Raw genomic sequence first — 20,037 nt, forward strand, 5'->3', positions numbered from 1 at the left:
CTCTTTTTTGCCTGCTCTGTTTTAACTTGTTTTACTGGCGCAAGTGATTTTTCAAGATTCAATTTTCATGCCTGAATTGATTTGTTATACATTCATACTGAAATAATGTATCTACATAGTGATGTTGTTGTAAACAGCATTTTTTTGTATCTTACAGAAATTTGTGAACTTACTTGCTTTATTGGCATTTGTTTTCCCTACAATAAAAACCATCTGCACTCGGAGGAAAGAGATAAGTCTTGGCTGAACACAGAGGTATTCCTCTTTGTAAATTCTTATTCTCTTTCCAGGAATTAAGAGTTGCTATTTGCCCTTGCCTTTTATCTTGTCTCCATGGCCTGGATAAGTTGTTGGAATGTAAGAATTCAGTGAACTTTGTGCCTCTGCTTTGCTCAGTTTAAGACGGTTTTGGTGGCAGCAGGAAATTAATTTTTTGAAGAAAAGTATTTGGCTCTGGAGGTTTTCTTGTAGATCTAATATTCTTATCTTCAATAAGAGGAAAACAAATAGAGTCAACTACTTCGCTGAACTTTTCTGTACTGTAAACCTGTTCATGTATGTATATTTACTGTCTAATTGGATAGGCAGATTGGATAGGCTTGTCCACCAGATAATTGGGGTCAGACAGGTCAAGCGATGCACCGTCATGTTCACAAATGAAGCGTTATCTTTTGCTATATACCAGACATATCAGGATGTATATCAATAAGCAGCTAATCATATATACATATATTAAAAAAATGTAGAAATTAACTCTTTTATGGATATATCTGGGGAGGTAAAGAAGTCTCTGTGTGAGCTGACACAGGCAGGATGCAGGAACAACCACAAAACCACAGACAAAATGCAAAGAGTAAATTTATTCTCATTACCCTGTGACCCGGGGGATCTCCACAACAGCACCCGGACAGAAGAATGCAAACAGAGATGCAGGCACCATGGAGCTTGGTCCTTGCTAGCCAGAAAGAGAGGAAAAAAGGGATCTTGAACCTGCTGCTTTTACCTGTACCTATCAGGGATTTTCTCAGGCATGATTTCCACTGTGCTTTGATCTTTCCTACAGCAGGGCAGGAATCTCAAGCATGTTCTATAAGATGCCTCTGAGTCTATCACAGGCCTATATTACCTAAACACAGATACTCTTCCTGTCAAGCACACAAAATTAAACAGCAATTAGTACGATATATGTGATTTTTGACACCTCAGCTGCAAGTCACTTGAGCATGTTTACAGTCCTTCTCACCAATCTTCCATTATGATCCCACAGTCTCCCATGATTTCTGATCCATATTAAGCAGCAGCTAACACTGCAGCATACATGTTACAGTAAATTGCAGTTGACCCTGCTCTAGATGAGACAATGTTGATCACAGAGCAGAAAATGGACCCATAGTCCTTAGTTTCTTAAGCACAGCTCCACAGTGAGTAAGATAGGGTTTTCTGTCCATGGCTTATATGGGTGTTTGAGTAGCTGAAGTACTCACAGCACTATTTATAATGCAGTGATAAAAACTGTAACACTGTACACATGAATGTCTGCTGCTCAAATACCAGGGCATCCTCAGACTGGACCAGTGCTATCAACAAATATTTTTATCCCCATCTGACAGATTCTGAATTTGAAGGGTGAATATCTCACCTCAAGTCACACAGATTGTTAGAAACCACCCATGAGTATTTAATATATTTATTAAATATATATGCTAAATTATACAGAATATTATATAATATATATTAAACACTCATGGGTAGTTTCTAACTTGCTGTGTGATTCATAGCTGTGTGAATCCCTCCTTCAGTTTCTGAATATATAAATAATGAACCCATCAGTATTTATAGTTTAATATTTTGTCCTTCTGTTATTTTTCTCATTCTACCCCCTTGCTGTTCTTTTCGGGTTGACAGTAGACATGCATCTGGTAGCTGCCATGTTTTAAGAGGTGCTTTCTTTAGCTCTGTCAACTCATCTGCTCCAGGCACTCAGAAACAAGCGGTCTGCTAGGAGCATTTCTGAAAATCTTCTGTAAGTTGTACTTGAAACTGCCAGTAACTTTAGATTTGATCTATGAATTAGGTAAAATTTTTTGATCTGTAATTTAATCATAAGCCTATGGTACCTGACAATTTTCTGTGGCTAATATTTTATTTTGGGATGTATAACAATATATGAAGAAAGCCACTAAAAACAACATCAAGCAAAATTATCTGGTACTAATTCTTCCTGCAAGAATTATACCATAAATGTAAGTAGATCAGAGGATATTTAATTATTTAGGTTTAGATTTCAGGTGGGACATATCCAAAGTAAAATATGAATGCAAGAATAAATTGCTTGCTTCTGTGAAAAAAAAAGGCTGCAGAGTCAGGCATACACATTTATTTACCATGCGGTAATTTATAGACTTCTTCCCTTCCAGCAATATGGAAGCAGTTTTGTGGTCAGTGGGATATGCTGGATGTCCTTTCCTAGTTCAAGTATTAGATATTGTACGTGAGGCATGCAGTCCTGTGTGTAATGTACTCCATCTGTTACAAGACTGAAAGGAACATTTGGTGCACATGCCTGCCAAATGAACTACTGTGAGCTGCCAAAGTGTAACATGTTAAAAGGAAGAGAAGGTTGAATTTCCTGATTCTCTAATGCCTGAGAATGTGGCAAGTGGAAAATAATTTCTAGTGTGGCATGCAGTGGAATAAAAAATTATTTATATCCCCTTCTCTTTGGTGGTTTCAGTCATTTCCCCACTTCTACCCGTGTCCACAGTTGTCTCTCCCAGCAGTGAGCGGAGGTTTACTGCCACCGGGCATTACTCAGTCTCTCCCTAAGGTGCAAATCAGGCATCCTGTTCTTCCCTTGGAATCTCCTTGCCTTCTATTTCAAAAATATCACTTCTCTGATAGAAGTGATGGCTACCAGCAGGGCTGGGGTTTTTTTTAAGCCTAGGAACCAGACCAATGAGAAGATTCTGTGTGCATGATGCATCCATTTGGGTGTTTTATTAAAGCAATGGAGACTTGAAATAGTTTCCACGGGTGAGCTCAAAACCCCTGTTAAGGTAGGAAGCATCCCCACAGTCACACAAGAATGCACCTCTCTGCTTTTCTTCCATTTTCTTCTGCTCATTGCAAGGGTGGCTGGAGGCAAACTGAAGAATGTAGCACTCGAACAATTGCAGGCTGCTGGTGCATTGCCAAGGTGTGTTCTTCCTGCTCAGCTTAGAGCCCTGTTCTTGCTGCTCTTTATCTTCGGTCTGTGGAGGAGTTAGTCCTTAGTCAGTGGAGGAATGAAGGGGAGGACAAAAGGATTTCTGAAGATGGCTTGGCCTCAACTTGCTCCTGTGGCAGAAAAAAGAAAGTAATTTGAAGGGCATAAAAATGCACCCCTTCTCCATGTCCCAACAATCAGGAGAGGGCAGTGGAAGTCCTTTAGCTTCTGAATTGTGCAGGCTGGGCAATGCCTGCATCAACACTGTGCAGGACTGACAACATAAGCTCAAATTAAACACAGATAGACTGACCCAAAGCTCCAAGTTCCCATGGTCTTTGGAAAAAAGGTCTAAAACTTGAGTGAAAACCTGCATCTGTTCTGTTGTGGGGACATGCACCCAAGGAGTGTGTGCAGGGTGCAAGAGACAGACCATCTGTAAATTTGAGTATCTGATATTTGAAATACTTTCCTATTTGATTCCCTGAGGATTGTGTGTGTGAACAGAGGACATATGGTGATGGATATAGATGCAAAAGGACAAAACACAGTGATGCCAGCAAAACAGAAACAAGAAATGGGTGGGTGTACAATGAAATCTGCAACAGCCACATCATCGCTCTTTCCTGCTCTCCTCATCTTCCATGAATAAAAGATAAGCCTGTCAAGGCTACCGTCTAGACTATGTATTGAAGAAATTTCTGCAGAAACAATGGGACCACAAAACAGATTGCATTGAAGCTTGAAGGTTTTAACAGATTTTAAATTCTGGTTTCCCTTTTGAGAATGTTTGCTTTTGGGACATGCTGCTTGAATAGGTAGTATTGAGGTTTCCCTTTGTGTAAACAAAGCTGAAAGCTCTGATTTGGACAGAGATATTGTGTGCCTTAATTTAATTGAACAAACACAATATCAGCTATAATGAAAGCAAAGTATTTCTGTGCTGTTCTGCGGGTGGGTGTTGCACTTCTCAGGTATGGATTATGAGGTTGACAGGATCTGCCCTAGCACAGTTTGGTATTGCCTTTCTCTTTACTGATTCTCATGTGGATTCATGTTGAAAAAAGTTATATATATTACAAAAAACCAAAAAGTAATGATACATAAAATATAATAACAGAGCAGAATTGCATCTGATCCAGAACTCTTTCTAAATGGTCAGTGAGGTCACTTGTGAGTAATGGTGGCAAAGCACAGGGAACGGTATAGCTTAATAGACTAGAAATTTTTGTAGGTGATCCAGTCCAAATTAAATTTTAGGCACCTGTTCTGTCACTGACTACTCAGTTTTCTGCTTGGTTGGTAGCATATAGTTTCACCTGGGTCCTGTCTCCTGACTGCCTCAGGATGGAAAGCACACCATGGGAAATGTGCATGGCTGCAGCATTACGGCAGTTCTCCGCTGCTTGGAAACCTGCACAGCAACCATTGAAACCAGGTATAATTTAAGGTCAGCAGTAATGCTGATCTGTCTTGGGCAAAGAACTAGTATGGCTCCAGGGTTAGGTGCCCCTTCCCGCCTTTAAACTCAAGTCCTGTGACATACAGAGCATGAGTAGACCCAAGGATCTGGAGATAACAGTAGCCACTTGAGGATATATATATTTATTTTCAGTATCTAGTGATCAGTCCAACTTTTATGCCCTAGCCAATAAATTTAAGGTCATGGTGCTATTAGCTCCTCCTCTTATCATAGGTCTGTGCATGTGTGTGAGAAGCAGGATGACACATACAGGTGTCTCACATACATACCCAACAGTAAAAATGACAGATAAAACAAAGGAGGAATTTTACCAGTTGATAAAACAGGGTGTTATTCACATAAATTCAGACAGTACCTGAAGGTACAGTTACTTTCATAAATCCAGACAAAGTAAGAGCTTGCCTAAACCCAAAGTTTTAGCAAAAGCCATGAAATGCAAACTCACGGGAACAGCGTGAGAATTTGTCTACATTTCAGATTGTACAAGTATTTTTCAGCTCAAGCACAAGGTATCACTTCACTTAATCCATAGTCTCAACTTTTAAAAGGTTTAGTCAGGACTCCCAGGGGATTCAGTGAGAGCTAACCCTCTGGATATGCTCCTGGACCTAGATGCCAAGCTTTGCATATTGAAATAACTGCAATTGCCTCAGCAACCATGTGGTGTGAGACAGATCTTTCAGGATATGCTGCCTGGGGAGAAGAATGATTAATACTGCAGTAAGCAGTGGTGCAATATTCTGCAGCACATCACAAAAAGAAAAAAAAAGAAAAAGGACTTGAAAGTGAAGTGGATTTCACTTTAAGCTGAAAGAAATTAGTTATGTTTGAGATTACCTATATTGTCAGTGACAGATGAGTTGAACAAGGTGGAAGAAAAGAGGAGACAACTGTACAAATGGAAAGGCTTCCTCAGTTGCAACTCCCTGAAAACTGAAACCATACACAGACTTCTTTGCAGGTGACTAGTATAAACAAGCAGATGTCTCATTTTTCTCAGTGGAGTGTATGTGCTGAGGTGTAGAGAGGTGTATGTTTCTTGAGTTCAGAAGGCACTGGGAAGGGTGGAAAGAGAAAAGCCTTGTGCAATTAAGAATTAGGTGCCCTAGAAGCACTTCTAGATATTCTGAGATTAATAAACAATGGATGATTAAAGCACTGAGTAGCCTCAGAAGGGTTAATTCCAGAAAGAAAAAGAGAGAGGAGTGAAAGAAAGCTAGAGGCAGAATGTGGTTGCAAACACCTGCATGAACACCTCTGTGTAGAAATCACTGGAGATGGCAGCAGATCTTAAACCACTGGGAACCACTGGCTAAGTGAGAAGGTGGCTCACCCGGTCAGTGCTTGTGTTCAATATAGCTTGCTTCCTGCAGCCTGCCCCCTTTCCCCCAGGACGATGACCTCACAGAAGTTACTCTTCCAGTTGACTGTGTGCCACATGCTGAAATGGATTTGGAATGTGATCTGTATTAGCAACACGCTCATGCTCTACCAAGGCAATTCTTAGTATATTGCTTTTGCTGTTAATGTCCCTCATATAATTATGATTTAATTGTGATACAGTCATTCAGACTAACCTATGGCTGCATTATCTCATGCTTTTCTGTGGGCAGATTTTGCTCAGCCTGTTTGGCAGCTGTCTCAGCAACAGGCCGTGGTAGGATTCTTTTTCTGTTTGTTTATAAACATTATATTCCTGCCTGGTAGTGTAACATTACACATGGTTCTCAAAAGGTCACACTAGCCTTTTTGCCCTGTAGTTTCTGTAATTCTACTTACTTTCATCTCAAGCAACACTGAAGCATACATACCGCCCCTGTAGCTAATCACATACTTCAGTATGCCCAAAACTTGCAATTATTTCCTTCTCTGGAATTTACCTTTGCTCTTTCGAAATGGTGTTGCAGGTGCTGCATGCAAAATACAGACTAAAAGAACAACTGAGATGCAATGAAGAGGAAGAAAAATGCAAAATTAATGCAGTCATTATTCCTTAGCAAAATTCTTTGCACGTTATAGAAAGCTACAGGTGTGATCATCCCCACGCCAGGGTGGGAGCTGTTCTGATACATCAGTGGCCTGTAAACAACAACATGGTCTCACTCCTGTTTCCGCATTTAGACTGCAGCAAGGATTGTAGAGGGTCTCAAAGCAACAGATGCACTTCCAAAAAAACTGAAAATAAAATTAAGAGCAGCAATGTTTCCAAGCCCCACCAACTTGAGATGAGCAATAATCACTGCTGGCTACATTTGTAAGAGGGACAGATCAGATCTATCCATGCCCATGGTTACAGTTGTATAGGTACACAAATATGCCTGCAGATGTTTACTCTCCACTAGGAAAGCTGTTGGCAAGAGCGGGATTGTTGAAAGTAGACGGTGAGATGCACTTTGTGCACAGATTGCTGCTGCCAATTTAGTGGATTACGTGCTGAGTGGTGCTTAAAATGTTTCTGATCAATATTACAGCAGTAATGCAGGGGCACATTTGACTACTTCTTTAAGCGTGTATGAAATAAACTTCTGTACAGCCAGTGAGAACAAATGAGTAATGCAGGTGTAGATTAGAGACTTTGTTGAAGCAGCAACCTATGACAATCTAGGCTGCATCAGCAAAACCACAAATGACAAGGTAGAAACCACTGATTTTATATTGGCTGCAGTGGTAAGTAATAGGAGAAATCTTCCTCTATTCTGTCCACATTAATTTCCACCCTAGATTAAGTTTTGTCCTCTGCTATGCTGATTTTCTAAATGATGATCCCCAAGCAAAATCATTTTACACAGCTATGGATTTACTATGTGCAATAAGGTTCAAGGACAGGCAGTGCACATCATAACAGCATCTCATGCTCTAGTCCCAGTCCAATGGTGAACTGCAAATCAGAAAAAGGTAGACCAAGAGAACATATATTGTCATTTGCTATGACCCAGTCAAGGGGTAAAGAAACCACAGCTTTTAGGAAACCTTGTCAAACAAAAGTTCCAGGTACTCAATTAATTTTCTAGAACATTTTTTCAAATAAGTTGCTTCCCTTTGTACCAAATTAAGTGTCTTTTTCTCCTAGATCAGCTAACAGATAATGTGGAAAAAATAAGATAAGTTTTCTATAATTCAAGAAATGGTCCTTAAATTTTGTTTCATTTGACTCAAGGCCTCAGGAGAGGCACAGGAAGTATATTGCCATTAGGAGGACTTAAACCTTTGCAAGATTTTTGTATTTTGACTAGAAAAGAGGCTTCCACCAATCTCACTGAGTCAAATGTCTTTTTGACAGAGAGGGCAAATTTTCAGAGATCAGCTAACATTCCAACATCTCATCTTAAGTAATTGTATTGTGCCCAGGGCTTTGCTTTGAGCTTTGGGAATATGCAAGATACGTGTTCAGTGAATGCAATAAGCATGAGTCTTTGATCTTGGATATGGCCATCAACTGGCAAGCACACCCAATGCTTTCCTTCCTGCATTTATTTTTAAAATTTATTAATTTATTCCTGTTTGAGATTCCCCAGCTCTCTCTTTGTATTCTCCCTATCATTCTGCTTTTGTCATTTCTCAGACTTGCTACTGGAAGTGGTATTTGTAAGGAGAGACAGAGTAGAAGAGGACTATCCACAGTTAAGCTTGTCTTTTAATTTCTAATTAGCATTAGATAAACTAACAATATACTTGCAGACTGCAGTGGAACTGAATCTTATTACTTGTATTTATTCTTTGTCATTTAGAAGTACATGTAAGTCCCAAGCAGTCCTGAAACCTAAGTATACAAGACAGTAAATAAAACCAGAGCATGTCAGGAACATTCCTCAGGACTTTACAATCACATCAGATGTATCTAACTGAAAGTAAAAAGAACAGCTGAGGGAACAGGGGTAACTCTTAATACAAGAAATGTTTTAATAACTGAGAGATGAAGCCTTTTCACTGGAAGTGTTCAAGGCCAGGCTGAATGGGGCTTTGAGCAACCTGGTCTGGTGGAAGGTGTCCCTGCCCATGGCAGGGGGGTTGGAACTAGGTGATCTTTAAGGTCCCTTCCAACAAGGTTTTTGACTTAGAAGAGCCAGATTTGAGGAGGTCATGACTTGCATATGATGTATAAGAGCATGAAGGGACAGCTAGAAGTAAATTGAACAGGAGAAGAGAAACCTGATGCTCCAGCTACTTTTTCTTAGAAATGTCAATGGGCAGAGTGAAGGAGAAGAGGAAAGGCCAACATAAAAATGTGTTTGCATTAATTTCAGGGATCTAGGGCTAAAGGAGACATCTAGATGCTGTAGGTGACTTCTGAAAATAGGTGAAGTGTTATGTGGAGAAGGAGGAAGAGAAGCATTAATATTGAAGTGAGGATTGAGTGGGAAACCATGGAAGATCAGAGGTGATAATGAGGTAGGAAACAGTGTCAAGGTTGAGCAAGACAAATGACAAGGAGGAAGCAAGAAAAGCTTGCTTTGACTAGATAGGAAGAGCCAGAGAAATGGTGGAAACAGTGCTGTGAGAAAAAGAACAAGGAATTAGAGCAGGCATGAGGGAAGGAGGAAGAAGGGAAAAGATAGAAGATGAAAAGAAAGAAGACAAAAGGTAGTACAAGTCATTAGGAGGCAGAAGGAAGAGGCAAAGTGGCATGAGTATGGTGAGACAGCGGAGAAGTGATGCCAAACAAGCACTGAATCACTTGGGGAAGAATCAATAGCACAGGGGAGTAATCACTGTAAACAGGCTGTAAACTGTCTGCCAGTAGAAAGCCTGGGCACATAGCTCATGACTGAGTCACTGAGGTGCAGACCATCAGGTTCATGAACAAGACAGAGCAGAGGAACAGCCAGGCTGCTTTGTCTGTGGTTGTCCCTATGAGTCTGACAGTTGACAGCCAAAAAGTGGGGGATTGGCAAGCCTCTCATCAGTGCCTCTATGAGCAAGACAGAATGTGGCTATGTGTGAATACTTTTGAGGATGTGGGCTAAACTGATCTGATTTTCGTGTTAGGAATGAGTGATGTGTGGACCAGAATCCTGCCCTGTCTGATGCTGTGGGGAAAATCAAGAAAGGAAAAGGAACAACTGTGTTTTCAACTGTTTCTGAGTCTCTGATGTTGGAAGCTCCTGGTCTGTAGGTGGGTAGGTTGGTAGCAGAGGATCCTTGAAGACTATTTTGTTATCCCAAATCACTAGAAGACAGCAGTCCCCCTTTGCCAGGTCCCTCTGTCAGAAATGAAGAGCCCAAAGTGGGTACCACTTTGATTCTCTAAGGAATGACAGTCTGTATCTTCTTGCTTAGGGCAGCTTGTTTAGTATTTTGCTTGTGTAGAGATCTCACATTTCTGGTCTCAAAATTGGTTTAGCTTTCAGTAGCAGTGTGACATGACCAACTGATTCAAAAGAAGATTTGACTGAATCAGTGGTTATTTAGACATAACCCCAATTTTAAATTAGCCTGCAAACTAGTTGCACTTACTTATCAGCACAAAACATCAAATTAGGAATTCATTTATCTTCATCAGATTGTTTAGGGAAACTCGATTAGAAAGGGTGGCTGCAAAATGCAAATATTAATTTTGAAATCTCATAACATGAACCTAATATACTTCTGAATTATTCAGTGGGACACTGCAGTATTGGTAGATGATATTTAAATTATTAACAGAATATCTTTCCATTTCATAGGCAAGACAATTTTTACAGGAACCTTTCCATTTAATATGATCAGACTGATTGCATTTGTTAATAATTCCAGTCAGTACACTATAGTACAGTGTATACCACTAACAAAAAAAAAAGTAATATACAGAGGTGTTATTCCACAACTTATATAGGATGTTCTATCTCCTGTGTTCTAAATTTTTAAAAAAGAAATAAAACAGTACTTGTGCCATAAATTTTGTGTGATTTCTCTTTGCTTCAGTTAGTTAGTGGTTATCATCTGAAGTGTATTACTTACACAGTGCCATAAATGCACATGGTGGTTACATATAAGCAATGCCAGATCTTATCCTGAAGGATGTGTAATTCAACCAAAACAAATAGGTGTACTGTTTTTGCATTTCAAATTCCACATATCTGTTTGCCTACCTCTGTTTAGTTACTTGATTTACCACACACATTTTTAATGCTTGTATGACTGTAGTATCTGGCCAACCTACAAATGGATTAAAATTTACATTGCTTTGTCACTTTAGACCCAGAATAGATCAGGCCCTGTAGCTGTAGTGATGATCAGTGTTGGACAACATGCCAGCTTGATTACAGCATGCAGAGATGGATACTTCATCCTGGTTTTCACAGCAAATGCCAGTTCCAGCAGAAAACGTCCTGCTTCACCTTCCAGACACTTCTCCCAAGAGTCCTCAGAAGCAGTCAGTATTTGCCATCAGGATTGGCTGCAAAGGTATGTCATCTGCTGGGTAAATTTTTCTGATACAGACCCTAAGTCCAAAGAACTGATCAGTGCAAAGCACAGGCTGGTATCATAATGTGCTCCATCAGACAGTGTTGGGATACCCCACTCACATGGCATCAGTGAGAGCCTTTACACAGTTCCCCCATCGATTACCAGTGAATGATACCACATCTGCCCCAATGCAGCCCAGGAACATGCTGTGAGATGACTTCACTGGGTTGAAAATACAGCTTCAAATACAGTTGAGGTCACCAGTGACAGAAAGCTGCACAGAATCTGGCAGCTACTGGGTAATCTGAAGAAAGCTGACTTTCAGTCCCTTCCCAGTGATAAGTATTTCATACTGTAAGATCCACCCATAGCACTTTGTCAGGTGCCTGCTTGGAAATGATAGATCAAAAATTAAGGTCCTGGTCCTGAAAATGCTTCCTGATCCAAATATTCCCACTGAGGTAATTTCTGTGAGGTTTTTCTGGTCAGGCATGTGTTGGCCTGGAGCCTGGGATGCTAGAGTTTGAGGGCCAAGTTACGTTTGAGAGAGGAAGGCTGAGAAACCTCTATGATTTTTGCCCTTCTGAGTCTGAGCAAGAGCTTTCAGCCACTAACATTAGCAGTTGATAATAATGAATTCATTTGAAAATCCTGATTTGTGCCCATTCACTGTGCCTTTAACAAAATCAAACCCATCGTGCCAAGTAGGATGGTGCATAAATAAATAAATAACTCATAGCAGCTGTGAAGCCAGTGTTTGCCAGAACTGTATATAGCAGTTACCAGAGACCACAGGGAAGTTGTAGAGGAAAAACAGATTTAAAATAACATTTTTAAGTACAATTTTAAAGCCAGCTAATAATTTAGAATGTGACTGCATCTGTGGATTTGTTTAAGTAGAATAAATGTGGAATAAATGGAATATTGACATCAAGCAAATATTTAAAAAGATTGATCAGAAATATACTCTTCCACACTATCCATCTTCAAAGCACTACTGATTTGGGGAAGTGATTCAGGCATCATCTTGCATCTTGAAATTTGATACAAATTAATTTCCACCCCATTCCTGATTTATAACCTGAAGGACTGTGAGTCAAAGGATCATGAGCCTTGTTAAAGCAAGAGAAAATGTTGACTCCTGAGTATTGTGTGCCTGATCTTTTGAAGAAAGTGAAAAGTATGTAATGCTAAGTGCATTCAATTCTTATTGCAGTTACCAGTTTAAGAACATCCTTTTTTAAAAAAAATTATCATTGCTTAGCCGTTCCCATTGTGACACTAATGACTGGACTTCCAAAAACTTTGTGCTTGAAATACATGGCTTTTCTGAAAATCTGGTCTCAATTATGAAAGCTAAGAAGTATTGAAAGTCTGTCTCTTACTTTAATTATTAAATTCAGCTCATAACTGAATATGGAATTATAGGAGGGTTACAGATATCCTTAAAAATACAATGAGAAATTGAACAACTCTTTCCCTGTCCTTCCAGTCTAGCCTTGGACAATGGGAGAACCTCCAGTTGGAACTGTAAGCTTTGGAAAGGTTTCCTAATAGGTCACATTGCACAGTTTAGATGTAGGATGACTTTTACTTTTGAGCACTGGAACAGTTATGAGATGTACTGCCTTGTTCTCTGCCTGCAAGGGTGCTTTGCACCTAAATGCTTGATTTGAATCAACCTTGGACAGACTCTTGGAGATCTGTTTTGCATTGCTACATCAGAAATATCTGTATAAACAATTCATAGTTGTGGACATGCCTGTGTCTTAGAAGCTGAAAACTTCAACTTTAATGGCTGGCATGAAAGCAAAAAGTTGCAGTGAATATTGCTGGCTACTGGAAATACAGAACTGAATAAGTAACAGTTGTAGATCACCCAGTTTTCATCCAATGGTAATTGGTGAAAGAAAAATTGATTTTAATCTATATTGAACATCAAATAAATAGCAGACATGGTTATAAAAAGAAGAGAATTTGGTTTTCCAAAGCAACTGTTCAGTCTGAGTTGTGGATTCAAACTTTGGGTTCCCAACCTTGGTTACTGATTTTAGAGATTGAGGTCTCCTTAATGCATCTAAACTCGATGCACTAAAAATGTAGTCAAATTTGAAAATCTGTGCCATTTTTTTTAGTGGAGCAGTGCACAAGATGCTCCATGAAATGACAAAACATTAAATAATCTGGACAAATTTCATTAAAGAGAAAAATAATTCTAAATTACAGTACTAATTTCATATAAATTTAAAATCCATAGGATACATGGCCATTAAAATGTAAATGTGATATAGGATGCTTCTGAAGCTAAGAAAGAAAATTCTGTTGCAAAAACACATATCTTGTAGTATACAAAATCAGTGACTAAGTAGGGGACCTTGAGTTGGTACATAAGGGTACAAGAGTTCTTGGAAAGGACTAATAGTAACAGGTAAATGATTTCATGTTTTCTGCTTTTCTTGGGAGCATACAAATTAACTGAATACAAAAAATATTTTGATTCATTGGATCAAATTATACAATGAGTTATAATTATGCAGTTCCTGACTATAATTATACAGCTCCTTAGATTAGCTGATGTGATGAAGAACAGAACTGACCTGTAGTTTCTGATTTCCTGTTTTTAGTATGAGTGAAGGCTTGGGGTCTGAATTATTTGTTATATTAGTCATGAGATAAGATATAGATGTGCTTTTCATTAGCACTGTAGCACATTAGTTATTCAGTACATTCTGTTATGTGTACTACTCATTCCTTAGTGACTAATTACATTGATGATTCCTGTGATATTTAAAATGCTCATCACTTTGTTCATTGTTGCCATGGAATGTTGTTAACTTCATGTACAGGCTGTATGACGGTATTGCATACTATATGATGCAAACTTGTGTTAGCCTGTAAACTTGTCTGGGATGGCGTCAAGACTACGTTAATAAGATCACACTATAAATATGTCACTCCAGCCAGTAATACACATTCCATCATTATTTATTTTGTATATGCCATGTATGTAACTGAAATACAATTTAAAAATGAAGATTTTTAAAAATAATAGTATCCTTTTTTTTTTTTTTCATCAGTCAGGTAGCATCAAGAGATTTTTCTAGAAGAAGAAAATTGTAATTAATGTCAGTAAGATACCTATAAAATGATTTTTAAAAATCCTCTACATAGTAACTTTTCAGTCTTTACTAGTCTCAAAGCAGGTCTTGAGTGTATGGGATTTTTTTTTTTTGATGCTCTTTACTACAGTGTCTTTGAGATATTTGTCTGTAAATCTGTCCTTGAATATCAGTGAATATTCCTCGTCTCACTTTTTAGTTCACTAATTTATATGTGTAATTTGTATGTGGGGTTGAGGGAAGACAATACTTTTCCCTAAAAAGCTATGATGGCTAATAGAAATTTGAGAGACAGGAACTAGAATTCAGTTAGTGAGAACTTGTAATAGGCAGTGTACGGGTTAGAAAACCAAAACCTAATTTTTGGAGAACGAGATCTGTGATTTCTTTCAGAATAAAACTTCTGCCTGGTCCTCAAGGTGCCAGTGCACTTTTTACTCCTTCTGGACCCAAACAAAGTAATCCAATGTATTGAAAAAGAGTGTTGTGAACTACTCATTTTAGGAACTGTGTATCCTAATCTTGGCAAGTGGCACCAAAATATGCCAGTAGACACCTACTGAGTATGCCATTGTTAGATACACATGCTGTCACCAACTTTCTCTTGGCTGGCTATAGTTCTGAACACAGTCATAATCATTGCTCCTGTGCTTGATGTGGAGCCTGATACTGTTGGGGTGTGTTGGGCATGATTTGAGCACGCTTGCTAAACTCAGCACCTTGGGACTGCGGTAGGGAACATCTGTGGGCCTTGATGGACCTCATTGGAGGGGGCCAGGCAGTGAATTCAGCAGTGACATTTCTGAGTCATATCTGCACAGAGGCTGAGCTGAACCAGAAGCACCCCTTAAGCTACCTGCCTCAAATCTTAGGTGTCCCTAAGATTTACTTAGCAGTGTATTTAGACAGAGGTCATGAGGCTTGCATGTTTTGCCTGAAGTTCTGCTTATGCCTTACTTCAGAGATCGAAATCCTTTTATGGGTCTGAATCATAGGCTTGAATCTGTAACATGAAAGCTGTGAGCAGACTGCTGCATCTTTATGGGGACAAGGGTCTGGGATGACAGTCATCATCAGATTCATGGCTTTAAACTAGTAGATGATTTGTCAGTCTCTGACAGGAAGGGTTAAATATCAGCTTCGTGCTAGGTCCTGGTAGACCCTGTTCTGTAGACTAAAATGATGCATCGGTCTGGACCAGATCCTCCTCTCCCTTTCTTCCCACCCATGAAGAAGAATTTCACCCACAGGGAGTGGGAACTCACAAGGACTGAGATACTGAGCACTGGCATTACTCATTTTCTAATATGAGCTAAGACTAACATCTTTTCCATGTTAAACAAGGGAAGAAGGCTATTTCTAGTGAATCTGAGGATGAATCAAATACCATGAGTATGAATCAAATACCATGAGTATAAATCAAATAATAATTTTTAAAAAAGCAATAATTTTATACATTTAAAACAAGGAATATGGAGAACTGTCAGAGATTTGTGATCCACTCTATATGCTGCTGTTCTTTTTTTTTGTTTGTTTAGGCAGTGATGTTTACTCACAACTTTGCACAAATGGAAACATGGCATTCATGAGTCATTGATCTTAATGTGGTGTTAGAAATGAAAACCTAAGGCTTCTTGACACCTATCTTCAGGTAAGAAAATGGGCTAGCCAAGATAGATGGTTTCACTTGTTTTTGAACAAGTGTTAATAGGGAAAACAATAATGCAGGACCTAGTTAAGCAAATATGAGTAAAGATATAAATGGAGAAAGACAGATCATAGAACATCTGCTATTTTGGAACTGCTGGGTAATAGCAAAGACCTAGCCAGTGGGCTGCGGATCAGGCTATAGCATGTGCCTTATTTTGGAAAAAACATGTGATGGAATGACACAGGAAAAAGAGAAAAAAACTCTTATATCCAAAACTTACATAGTCTGTACAAGACAGGACGTTCACAAGACCCTTCTAGGCTGGTCAGAAAGAAAGGAATTCCTATATCCACTATCTCATATGCCCATTGCACTGTAGAGTATTTTGCTCTTGAGCACGAGCTAATAGATTTCCTTCATTTTTATGGTGGTTGCCTCACTTGTGGATTCATTTGCAAGACCCACTCCTTGTGTAGTCTATTGTTCTGAACTAGTGTGCTTTGGGTAGAAGAGACTAAGTGGAAGAAATGGGTGAAACTTTCTACATCTTGCTCTTCCTTGCTCAGTGAAATTGCAGTCACAAGGATCTCAAATCCTATGGCTTGATCTATGTCATGCTTTGTGAGTGATGTCAGAAAAAACTGAACACCACCATTAGGATTGGCTTCTATCCCTAATCCACAAAAGTGCTTCACTGGGTGCCTACAGGCAGCCCATGGGGAACCTGTCTGCTATAAGGTGCATATTAAGATGTCCAGCAACTTACATACCTGGGCATGTGGTGTGCTCCATAAAGTGGCCTCTGGCTGCACCTGGGGCTGTACTTTCTGTCTGTATGTACCATGCATTTGGTCTTGAACCTTGCCTTGGGGCATCCTTTACAAATGCAAGATAGATGTATCCTTTGTGACTGTAGATGGAAGGGAATGGCTTTTGCCACTGAGCAGCAGAGATTTGCTTTTTGCACAGCTGTATTTTGTACAAATGTATAAATATAGGCAGGATTTAATTTGAAACTAGCATATTCTTCATGAAGGATACTTAAAATCCTGTAGAGTGGAAGAAATTGGAATCTAATATGAAAAGCCCACATGATCACAATTGCTTAAGATGATCTACAGCTCTTTTGTGGTATGGAAATATATTATTTATACTTCATTTTTGTTTTTCTCTTTTTTTTTGGTTATAGTCTTTTTAACTGACTCTATCTTGGCTCAGGATCAGTGTTTCGAGTACATCCAGAATTACATATTTGTGGAACTTAAGTACTAAAGATGTACAATTTGTTCTTTACAATTTGGCTCCTCTTGTAATCTTCACTTATAAACCCAGATAAATAAAAGAACACACGCCTGGCTGAAATGCACAACCCTTGCAGTTCTGCCTAATTGCTTCCTCATTGCAGTCCTCTTTCAACCCTTTCCTCTGCAGTTTTGTTTCAAGAGTGCGAAGACATTTTTACCTGGCTTCATGTTTGGGAAATGATTGAAGGCAATTGCTAGATAAACTTGGTCACCATTCAGGGGCCCTATAAGACATGAACTACCCAGCTTTCTGCATGATGCCAAGCGGAAAACTTGGCCAGAATAAATCTTGTTCCAATTAAGCCTGATATTTCATATGGAAAATTTTCAAAAAGTGACCATAAAAAATTCCTTTTGCATTTAAATAACATGCTGAAAGTACCCTGACCAAGAACCCAGAGAGTAATTTGTTTTAGCTCAAATGGCAGGCTTGTGCAGGTAGGCTAGCATGCTGACCAGAGGAGGAAAATGCTGAACCTACAGTTACAGACACTGCCAACACTGGGACTATTTTTGTATGCAGATATATTGCAACTACCAAAGTCTTCCATGAGATGTAAATCAGTCTTGTTAACTATCGGACAATATGGTCATTTGGTTTCTTATAGGTTTGATTTATTATTTTTTACTCCAAAGCTTACAAACCTGGACAAGCAACGTGTTCAGGTTTCTTACATTTTTGTTTCCTATGCAGTAAACAATATCTATCCTACTCGCATTTGAAGGAGAATGAAACAGATATGCTTATTCTATAGTAATGCCTTCAAAAGGTCATGCCTTGGCCATGCCAAAAGAAGTTTGTTTGAATGACAACTTCAGAAATGTGCAGACTATCAAATTTTATCTGAAAGGTGCTTTTTAAAACATAAAAGTCTAGTGAATTTAACAAGAAAATGTTAATCTTTAACCTCCATTTGCATAAGGAGTGCTTTACTGGAATGAAAAGACATAGGTGTTGTCTATTAGCACTAGGGCTATAAAGACAAAGATTTGCAATTTATACATTGCACTGGGATGTACTTCCTCCTAGTTTCCTAGCAGATACCCATCCGTGGGTATGACCTTTTAGCTCAAATTGCTTTCTGAAGTGTTTTATTCAAGTGGATTCATCTTCTTAGTACCTTCATCTAGTCAATTCCAAATGTTATAGAAGATTCCTGCCACAGATTAGACCATATTGTGAAGAGAAGCTGCCTACAATATTTCATTAATATAATATGATTCATCATTTGTTTGCTATTGCATTGGTTGCTATACAATTGCTTGGTAGGATGAACCCTTGACTGTTTCCAATAGTCTGTCTTATTACATTCTGGCCATGGCACTTATGTGAACTTTCACCTGTGTGCTGAGTTCTGCTCCATGGCATAGTATCGGGAGGAGAAATCCAGGTTGGGATCTGAAACAAATCTCTTTGGCAAACTGCTGAAGTGTTAGAAGCAAGAGGTTTCTGCAGAGCACATCATACCCAAGGCCCTGATAAATGATATATCCCAGGCAAGCTAGGTCTTTAAAGTAGCAAACAGGCCCAAGTCATTGTCTCAAGTGCTGGACTGCAGTTGTCCATGCTGCCTAACTGTTAGGACACTCCTTGACACAACTTTGGTAAACATTGGCTTTTCTTGACTACTTCTGGGAGCAGTTCAGGAGTGCAGTCTAGGAATTGTTCCAAGTCCACAGTATGGCTGAGACAGGTCTTTTTAAAGGGGAGGGGGAAGACAAAGCGAGAGGAAGAACTCTGCACCAATTTATTTAGCAGTATAGAGGTAGTCAGTACTAGGTTTGTGTAGGGAAGATAGGAGCAAAGACCTTTCATTGCCTTAAGGACTCTGATTGCTAGTAATGTTTCATCTCTCCTGAGGGAGCTATTTGTATTCACTGCTGTTCCTCACTTGCAGACTCATGGCACATGATCAGTGTGGCTGTGCTAGCAGAATTGGGTAGAGTAGACCCAGTCTAAGTGGCACTTCAACCTAGCACCTTTTATTCAGTGAATGATGACTTAGATATACATGCTGGTAGCACATGGTGATCAACTTGCTGAGTAACCATGACTGCTGCCTGGCCAAGCCAGTTTGGACAAAGGCAGATGAAAGCCACTGCTAGTGTGAAAGAAGTGGAGGTGACAAAATCAGCTCCCTGCTCCTGGTTCTCCTGGCCTGAACTACAAGCTCTGCAAAGTTGTTCTAGTCCTCAAGGCAACAAAATTTGTTTTGTCTAATTGGCTGGAAAAATGTGAACTTACTCTGGTCAGAAGAGAATCTAGGACTGGTAGGTAGTGTAGTGTGCTTTGGACCTGAGGAAGTTTATCTACAATTCCACATGCTTTGCTTCCTGGTTGGTAAAATTTTGTTAAGGATAGATATTAAAATCAAAGTGATATAGAAAAGTAAGTTTAAACCTGGTTGGAGAGTCTTTGCGTAGAAAATGTTAACTTAATAAAAAAATTCAGTTTGTACAGGTCCTCTGGAGATCATCTAGTCCAACCTCATACCCATCTGAATCAGGTGGCTCAGGCCATGACCTAGCTGTGGACAAGATATCTCTATGGATGGATATTCGTTACCTTCTTGGGCCACCTGTACTAGTGCTTAACCGCTCCCATGGTGAATATTTTCTCCTTATATCCAGATAGAATTTATTTTGCTGCGAACTGTGACAGCTGCCTCTCGTCTCCTCACTGTACATCTGAGATGAGCCTATTTTCATATTTTCTACAATCCCCTCTATTTTAATGATGAAAATTCTCTGTACATGACTACTCTAGTTTAATCTAGTTGTTCCCAGGATGCAGGTTATCAGTTATACAGCTCCAACTGCATATTTTCTCACTCTGTCTGTAGTTTTTCTACAGCTTTTGCCATTGAATAGATGGCAACATCAGAGCT

The sequence above is a fragment of the Strix aluco genome, chromosome Z, assembly GCF_031877795.1.
Source record: "Strix aluco isolate bStrAlu1 chromosome Z, bStrAlu1.hap1, whole genome shotgun sequence".
Taxonomy (NCBI): Eukaryota; Metazoa; Chordata; class Aves; order Strigiformes; family Strigidae; genus Strix; species Strix aluco.